This window comes from Lolium perenne, chromosome 7 (assembly GCF_019359855.2).
Source record: "Lolium perenne isolate Kyuss_39 chromosome 7, Kyuss_2.0, whole genome shotgun sequence".
Taxonomy (NCBI): Eukaryota; Viridiplantae; Streptophyta; class Magnoliopsida; order Poales; family Poaceae; genus Lolium; species Lolium perenne.
This window is the reverse complement of record NC_067250.2, coordinates 2,186,351-2,196,550: the sequence shown is the minus strand read 5'-3', so window position 1 is coordinate 2,196,550 and position 10,200 is coordinate 2,186,351.

The following is a 10,200-nucleotide window of genomic DNA, read 5'->3' as shown; positions in this document are numbered from 1 at the left end:
TCAGCGCTAATTAGTTGGTCGCCTGTTTGATGCGCAATTAAGTGTCGTTGTCCTATATATATGTAGTATTAGGATTTAGGGTTAGGGTTAGGGTTAAGGTTAATTAATTAGGGTTTAGGGTTTGGGGTTTAGTGTTTAGGGTTTAAGGTCTAGGGTTAGGGTTTAGGGTTTAGTACGTGTTTAGGGTTTATGGTTTAGGGTTTAGGGTCTAGGGTTTAGGGTTTAGTGTTTAGGGTGTTTAGGGTGTACTTTTAGGGTTTAATTAGGGATTAGGGATTAAGGTTTTATGGTTTAAGGTTTAGGGATCATCGATCGAGTGCACACACACATTATTAGAGGCACTCACGCCTTGGCGCATAAAGTGCATGCGTATATATATATATAAAAATGTGTTTCTTGGCCACACCAACGATATATAGATCTAGAGAGAGATTGAAATATATTTAGTGTTTAGGGTTTAGGGTCTAGCTAGGGTTAGGGTTTGGTGTTTAGTGTTTAGGGTTTAGGGTATAGGGTATAGGCCGGGTTTAGTGTTTAGGGTGTTTAGGGTGTATGTTTAGGGTATAATTAGGGATCAGGGATTAGGGTTTTAGGGTTTAAGGTTTAGGGATCATCGATCGAGCTAGTGCACACACACGTTATTAGATGCACCCGCGCCTTTGCGCATAAAGTGCATGCGTATATATATATATAAGTGAGTTTCTTGGCCACCAACGATATATAGATCGAGATAAGAGAGAGATTGAAATATATATATATCCCCAAGAATATGTTCAAATATATATTGAAATATATGCACGAATGATATGCAAGGTATGCCATGCGCACACATGCACACTAATTATATATATTATGAGACAAGTTAATCAAATTTGTTTTTCATTCGAGATCGAGAACTTGTCAAAAATCAAGTTAATTATATTATCAGCGCTAATTAGTTGGTCGCCTGCTTGATGCGCAATTAAGTGTCGTTGGCCTATATATGTAGGGTTTAATTAGGGTTTAGGGTTGTTAGCTAGGGGTTAGGGTTAGGGTTAGGGTTTAGGGGTTTAGGGGTTTAGGGTTTAGGGTTTAGTGTTTAGGGTTTAGGGTTTAGGGTCTAAGGTTTAGGGTTTAGTGTTTAGGGTGTTTAGGGTGTACGTTTAGGGTATAATTAGGGATTAGGGTTTAAGGTTTAGGGATCATCGATCGAGTGCACACACACACATTATTAGAGGCACCCGCGCCAATTTGTGCGTAAAGTGCATGCGTATATATAAGTGTGTTTCTTGGCCACCAACGATATATAGATCTAGAGAGAGATTGAAATATATTTAGGGTTTAGGGTTTAGGGTCGTTTAGGGTCTAGGGTTAGGGTTTAGTGTTTAGGGTTTAGGGAGGTTTAGGGTCTAGGGTTTAGGGTTTAGTGTTTAGGGTGTTTAGGGTGTCTGTTTAGGGTATAATAAGGGATCAGGGATTAGGGTTTTAGGGTTTAAGGTTTAGGGATATCATCGATCGAGCTAGTGCACACACACATTATTAGAGGCACCCGCGCCTTTGCGCATAAAGTACATGTGTATATATATAAGTGTGTTTCTTGGCCACCAACGATATATAGATCTAGAGAGAGATTGAAATATATTTAGGGTTTAGGGTTTAGGGTTTAGGGTTTATTAGGGTCTAGGGTTAGGGTTTAGTGTGTAGTGTTTAGGGTTTAGGGTTTAGGGTTTAGGGTCTAGGGTTTAGGGTTTAGTGTTTAGGGTGTTTAGGGTGTACGTTTAAGGTATAATTAGGGATCATGGATTAGGGTTTTAGGGTTTAAGGTTTAGGGATCATCGATCGAGCTAGTGCACACACACATTATTAGAGGCACCCGCGCCTTTGCGCATAAAGTGCATGCGTATATATATAATAAGTGTGTTTCTTGGCCACCAACGATATATATAGATCGAGAGAGAGATTGAAATATATATATATATCCCCAAGAATATGTTCAGATATATATTGAGATATATATATGCACGAATGATATGTGCATGGTATGCCATGCGCGCATGCACACTAATTGTATATATATTATGAGGCAACTTAATCAAATGTGTTTTCATTCGAGAGAACTTGTCAAGATTCAAGTTAATTAATTTATCAGCGCTAATTATTTGGTCGCCTGCTTGATGCGCAATTAAGTGTCGTTGGCCTATATATATATATGTAGTGTTTAATTAGGGTTTAGGTTTCAGGGTTAGCTAGCTAGGGTTTTAGGGTTAGGGTTAGGGTTAATTAGGGTTTAGGGTCTAGGGTTTATGGTTTAGGGTTTAGTACGTGTTTAGGGTTTAGGGTCTAGGGTTAGGGTTTAGAGTTTAGTGTTTAGGGTTTAGGGTTTAGGGTCTAGGGTTTAGGGTTTAGTGTTTAGGGTGTTTAGGGTGTACGGTTAGGGTATAATTATGGATTAGGGTTTTAGGGTTTAAGGTTTAGGGATCATCGATCGAGTGCACACACACATTATTTATTAGAGGCACCCACGCCTTTGCGCATAAAGTGCATGCGTATATATATAAGTAAGTTTCTTGGCCACCAACGATATATAGATCTAGAGAGAGATTGAAATATATTTAGGGTTTATGGTTTAGGGTTTAGGGTTCAGGGTCAAGTGTTGGGGTTAAGGGTTTAGGGTCTAGTGTTTAGGGTTTAGGGTATAGGGAGTAGTGTTTAGGGTTTAGGGTCTAGGGTTTAGTGTTTAGGGTGTTTAGGGTGTATGTTTAGGGTATAATTAGGGATTAGGGTTTTAGGGTTTAAGGTTTAGGGATCATCGATCGAGTGCACACACACATTATTAGAGGCACCCGCGCCTTTGCGCATAAAGTGCATGCGTATATATATAAGTGTCTTTCTTGTCCACCAACGATATATAGATCGAGAGATAGAGATTGAAATCCCTAAGAATATGTTCAAATATACGCACACACATGAATTATTAGAGGCACCCGCGCCTTTGCGCATAAAGTGCATGCATATGTGTGTTGTTCTGGCCACCAATGATAGATCGAGAGAGATAGATAGATTGAAATCCCCAAGAATTAGAGGACCCCTTGCACAAGTGTTGGCCATCTATGTATAATATGAATCCCAATAATGTTCATACATGATAGGGCATATGTGTGAAGCAATTTTTTTTCGAGAACTTGTAAAGATTCAAATTTATCAGTGCTAATGGAAACTAGTGCACATTAGAGGACCCCCTTGCACACGTGTTGGCCATCTATGTATAGTTTGAATCCAAATAATGTTCATACATGATAGGCTATATGTGAATCAATTTTTTCTTCCAAGAACTTGTCAAGATTCAAATTTATCGGTGCTAATGGAAACTAATGCGCACTAGACGAGCCCCTTGCGCAAGTGCTGGCCATTACATATAGTTTAAAACTCAAGAATGTTCATACATGATAGGCCATATGTGCAAAGGAATTTTTTTCCCGTGAACTTGTCAAAATTCAAGTTTATCGGTGCAAATGGAAACTAGTCCAAAAAATTACATAGAGGTCCAAGAGAACTAGACAATAACTAATAGTACTTGCAACTTTACAAAAAGGACCCCAAAACATATAGAAGAAAATCAATCGAGTCCTTCTGGACCGCACATCAGATCTCTGCTCCGCATCCTTTACAGCAACTCCGTCGCCGGGGACGCACCACTTGGGACGGTGTCACCGGTAGTCGCCAGGACGAAGGAGAAGAAGGGCCTCAGCAACGGCACATTGGCTCTGAGAAGGGCCGCTGAAAGGCCAAGATGTTCACGGGCAAGACGGATGACGCCGTCGTATGCCCCGAGCTTGTGAACGTTAGCAGCTTGACTTCCCCATTGGCCAGATCTGAAGCACTGACCAAAGCAAGCCTCACCGTTAGCGCCAACACCTTGATGGCACCAGATCAGGGTTTGGCCGGCAAGATCCGCCAGATTCACCGTAGGCCAGATCTGAAGCCGATGATGAGATCCCCGACTCCATTGCGCCATTCTGCTCATGGGAAACACTGGATCTAAGCTTACAACAACATGAACTCCCTCGGATCCAAATTAACTGACTCAACTTTGCTTATCTAAATATGGATGTATCCACACATGTTTTTACTCGAGATACATACACGTCTAAGGAAAGTTGAATCAATTAATTTAGTTTGGAGGGTGTACGATATACAGAGAGAAGTTGGCCTCGTCTCCGGCCGGCGAGGCTGCCGGAGAGAAGGGGGAGAGGAGCCAGGGGAGTGGGAGAGACTCGAGAGAGAAAGAGAAGAGGAAGAAATGAGAGCTCCCTGGGGAAGAACATTATTTTTGTCGTTCTGCTCGTAGCTTGAAACTGAAAATTTCGGCCACGCGCCAAATCATCCCGCCGCATCCATTCGAAAATCCCGTGACCAGTTTTACCCTTTTAACCCTGGTCCGGAAGCTACAACCCACCGACCATGGAGGGCTCATTCAGTAACAATGAAATATCTTGCCTAGATCCCGAACCCTCCCCACAGGCCCACACCCACCCACCAACCATTCGCCCCATTAGCTAAAAAATACTCTCACACGCCAAAGCTCTGACTCTCTACAGTACTAGATCTGCTTCACCGCCGGCATACTCCTCCACAGCGTAGCCTTGATCGTGTTGGCTGTCCATCCACCTGATCCGCTCCCCCGCCACCCTCGCCACCGACGGATCTGCTTCACCGTCGACCTCGCCACTGACGGATCTGCTTCACCGCCGATCTCTCCACCGACGGATCTGCTTCACCGCCGACCTCATCCACAGCGTAGCAATCAACGCCTTTCCTGTCGACGCACAGGATCCTGTCCAACGGAACCGTGTCTACTTCACAGCCCCCCCCCCTCCACAGAAGCCGATCTATTCCACCGACTACCTCGGCGCAACGGCTGTATCAACTTCACCGAATCCCTTACCAGCCAACCAGATCTGCTTCACTAATGCCCGCTTCTACTGAAACAGGGTTGACTCATCGTCTCCCGCGTTCGCCGCCGCTGGAATGCAAGTTTCCACCCCCGTCCACCCCGCCGCAGCTTGGTTAGTACGCTGGCCCGTTAGATCATGGTGTTTCTTTAGCCATGTTTTGTGTAGTTATTTGCAGATCTCATATGCCATTAAATTTCTTGATATGTTACTTCGCATGAAGTTCGTTTAAATATTGTACAGTACCAAAGCATTATCCGGTCGCTACCATCCTGTTCATTCTACTGACACCTGTGTGCATCCACATATTTATAGGGGACCCATTCATTTGCTGCCAACTGTTTTTGTACTGCATGCTATTCCTTTTATAGTCATGCTATGGGCATTTCCAATCTGGTTGTTCTTGTACCACGTCATTAGCTCACCGCTAGCTGCTAGCTGTTTTCTCGTGTCTGCTATTCTCACACTGCTTTTATAATCATGCTATGTGCATTTCCAATCTGCTTGCTCTTATACCTCGTCTTTAGCTTATAGCCATTTTTTTCCATGAATGCTCCTGTCGCACAGCTTGTATAGTTATTGATGCGTGCATGTCTGGTCTTTGTATTATCGTAGACTAACTTGTCAATGTTATTTTTCCTAGGGATTGATCATGCGAACCACTTATTAGAATATCCAACATTAACAGCGGGGACGCTAGGGAAGGTTGGAATCTGAGTTCTTGGTTGGTAACTTTGGCAGTTTACTTCCGTTATTATCTATAACCTATATGCATTGTTCCTTATGCAAGAGATAAACACTTGGAACCCTGCCATAGCAATGCCATCCATGCTTTACTATGTTTCTGCCTATTTGATATGCTTGTCTTGGAGCAACTGCGAAGGTGATTTGAACCTGACATTTGGTCATTCTTAATGCCAGTTTACTTTATGTGGAAAACCTTGGCATTACCCTACTCTAAATCTGAATGTCTGAAATTCGTATCTCATGCAAAGCAACATATATTTGGTTTTAATCTGATATCTGGTAAATATTGGCTTATTCATTTGGCAGCTCAAGTTTTTTGTTATTTGAAACCAGCTGACTTGGTCTTAAATGTGATATCTAAACACAGATTAAGGACAATGGAGCAGGAGGATTAGCATTTCACTTGATGGCTGAACCTAAAATGACAGGCATGTCGACCACGACTAGTGCACGCAAGAGAAGGACCTGCAATGAGCCAAGATGTTCTGCTACATGCTGTTATATCTGATCTCTACATTGCGTAATACATGTTTGAATAGTTAATTGTTGTAACTATTTTTGCAATATTACCAGAATGCAGTTTTAGTGAAGCAGTCATCATTAGAAGATAGTCGCCAAAGCGACCCTGTGCAACATTATGATGTAAGTCTGCTTAGTACAAGTTCCATACATTGTCTTATTTATGCAACTTGTTATTATCTTATATCTACATTGCATAATAAATGTTTGAATATTTCACTGTTGTAACTATGTTTGCAATATTACTAGAATGCAGTTGTAATGAAGAAGTCCTTAGTAGAAGATAGAGCGCAAAAAAGGTTCCGGCGTGAGCCTATGCAACGATATAATGTAAGTCTACGCTTAGTACTTGTGACTATCTCATATCGACAATGCTTAATACATGTTTGCATAGTTCATCGTTTAACTCTCTTTGCATTATTATCAGAATGCAGTTCTGATGAAGCAATCTTCATTAGAAGAGAGGCCCACAAAAAGTTCTGATCTTTGTTCTGATGCATCCTCTCATAGCCGTCAACCTAGACCATTCTTTTCATCAAACAGTGAACATCTCAAGGCTGTACTTTATAAAAGACATGGTATTGCTGCTTTAAGGTCTGTAGCTGATATGTTGACCAAGAGTACACAAGATTCAATCAAGGCGATTGCCAAATGTCAACGTGTTATTGATGATGCTAATAGAAGTCCTCAATGATTCTATGTAATTTTTTTATTTGGGCACATTAATTGCCTTGTAATTTTCCTAGTTATTTTATTTGTGTATGTAATTGTGTGTATCATTGATATCAGATTTTAGGCTCATGAAATTTAATGCAAGTTGACTAGTCAAACAACCAGGGCCCTATAACAGATTGGGCCGGCCCATTAACAGTAGTGTGGGACCCACTTTCATTTTGGGTCGGCTCACTTACTTACTGGGCCGGCCCGTTAACAGGAAAGTGGGACCCACCTGTGCTTTTGGCCCGGCCCACTGTCTTGTTGGGCCGGCCCACTTGCTACATGATGGACCTCACATACTAAATGGGCCGGCCCTTTAAGAGGAAAGTGGGACCCACCTGTGTTTTTGGCCCGGCCCACTAGCGTGTTGGGCCGGCCCACTTGCTATATGGTGGACCCCTGTTATCACCAGAATTTGACCGGATCAGAGGTGGGCCGCGATTGGAGATGGGCTTGAAGAATATACATGGAAGGAATACGTGAATCGGCCTTTATATGCAAAGTTTGGGCTAGTTGGCCCGTGTATCTGTAACATAGTAGGATACGTGTCGGTTAGTTAGAGTTTGCCTCGTGCACGGTTGGGATTATTCCCACGTTAGAAAGTCTACGGACTATAAATATGTATCTAGGGTTTATGAAATAAACAACAACCAACGTTCAACCAACAAATCAATCTCGGCGCATCGCCAACTCCTTCGTCTCGAGGGTTTCTACCGGTAAGCAACATGCTGCCTAGATCGCATCTTGCGATCTAGGCAGCACAAGCTCCACGTTGTTCATGCGTTGCTCGTACTGAAGCCTTGTTGATGGCGAGCAGCGTAGTTATCATAGATGTGTTAGGGTTAGCATAGTTCTTCGCGTAACATGCTATCGTAGTGCAACCCTTGCATGTCTAGCCGCCCTCACACCTATCTTAGGTGTGGGGGCGGCACCCCGCTTGATCATTATTTAGTAGATCTGATCCGTTACGATTGCTCCTTGTTCTACAAGGATTAGTTTAATATCTGCAATAGTTAGGCCTTACAAAGGGGTGGAGGATCCAGCGGCACGTAGGGTGTCGTTCGCTGGCCCTAAACAGGATGTTCCGTGGATCAACCTTGTGTTGGTTTTTAGGCCTTGTTTAGGATCGGCTTACGATCACCGTGCGTGGCCGCGAGGCCCAACCGTGAGTAGGATGATCCGATTATGCGGTGAAAACCCTAAATCGTCGTAGATCTCATTAGCTTTATCTTGATCAAGCAGGACCACCATATATTCGTGCACCTCGTACGAATCATGGGTGGATCGGCTCCCTGAGCCGATTCACAGGATAACCTGAGAGCCGATCGAGGCTCGTATTTAATGTTTACGTGTATGCCATGCAGGAAACTAAGCGAGGCATCTCCATCACCTTCGACCGGGTATAGGTCGGTGGCACGCCCTGCATCAGCATCGGACGTGTGACCAGAACGCTTTGCGGGCCGTCGCTCGGAGGGACCTCAGCCAGCCGCAGCTCTAGGTTGTTCCCGGCTCTACGGTGTTGCCCGTCGCTGCCCGCCGGTGGGTTTCTGACGACAACAACCCCACATACTAAATGGGCCGGCCCTTTAACTGGAAAGTGGGACCCACCTGTGCTTTTGGCCCGGCCCACTATCTTGTTAGGCCGACCCACTTGCTATATGGTGGACCCCACATACTAAATGGGCCGGCCCTTTAACTGGAAAGTGGGACCCACCTGTGTTTATGGCCCGGCCCACTATCTTGTTGGGCTGGCCCACTTGCTATATGGTGGACCCCACATACTAAATGGGCTGGCCCATTAACAGGAAAGTGGGACCCACCTGTGCTTTGGCCGACGCGGCTTGGTGGGCCGGCCCATTTGATCTAATGTGGACCCCACGTACTAAATGGGCCGGCCCGATAGCAGGAAAGTGGGACCCACATGGTAATTGGGCCGGCCCAATAACTTCTTGGGCCGGCCCACTTGCTTTAAGGTGGACCCCACTTGGTAAATGGGCCGGCCCGATAACATGAAAGTGGGTCCCACATGTTTTGTGGGCCGGCCCTTTTGCCTGTTGACCGGTCAAATGAGTGCATTCGGCCCGGCCCACATGCTTAGTGGGCCGGCCCATTAATGTTTTGACCAGTCAACCTTAGAGGTTAGGCCCGGCCCACGTAACTAATGGACCAGCGCAGCTATATAGTTGACCGGTCAAACTAAGTCAGCTGGCCCGGCCCGCAAACTTAATGGGCTGGCCCTCTTAAGACGTGGCAGGCCTCGTGTGGGCCTACCATCTACCACGGGGTTTCAGCCGGTTAACGCCGTTAACTGCCAGTTAACGGCGTCTACCACGTGTCAGTTTGCATGACGTCAGCAGTCAACGGGCTCCCGGAAACATTTCTGCAACGGTCCGATTTTCCGTGGCGGAAGGGCGCCCAAGCGCGACGGACCGAAAAAATCGTCGTAGGACTTTGCCTGACGCACTTTAGACAACAGAACCCATATCGTCGGGTTAGGCCCATAGGCGACGAAAAATACCCCTTAGCGGACGATTTTGAGACGTTGTCTATCAGAACTTTTCTTGTAGTGTATGTCTGTCTAGAAGGTCATGTGTTGGAAATTTGAGGTGATTTAGAGGTGGTCGAAAAAATCACATTGTTAGAAAAGCTGGTTTGAGGACCAAACGGTCGGTCCTTAAAAAAAGTGATTTTTTCGACCATGTCCAAATGACCCCAATTTTGGTATACATGATTACATACATGTAACAAATAGAAATATGTTGAAATTTTCCCAAATTTTGAAGTTTAGAGTGTCACTTTATGCTAAATTCCGAGGTTTTCATCTGACATTCAACCGGGCATTATAAAAATAAAAAAATTCAAAAAATGTAAAAACTTCACAATCTATCTATGTTTGTCTATAAGGTCATGTGTAGGAAATTTGAGGTGATTTAGAGGTCGTCGAAAAAATCACGTTGTTAGAAAAGCTGGTTTGAGTGAGACCAAACGGTGTGTCCTTAAAAAAAGTGATTTTTTCGACCATGTCCAAATGACCCCAATTTTGGCATACATGATGACATACATGTAACAAATAGAAATATGTGGAAATGTTCCCAAAATTTGAAGTTTACAGTGTCACTTTATGCTAAATTCCGAGGTTTTCATCTAAAATTCAACCGGGCATTATAAAAATAAAAAAATTCAAAAAATGTAAAAACTTCACAATCTATCTATGTCTGTCTATAAGGTCATGTGTAGGAAATTTGAGGTGATTTAGAGGTGGTCGAAAAAATCACGTTGTTAGAAA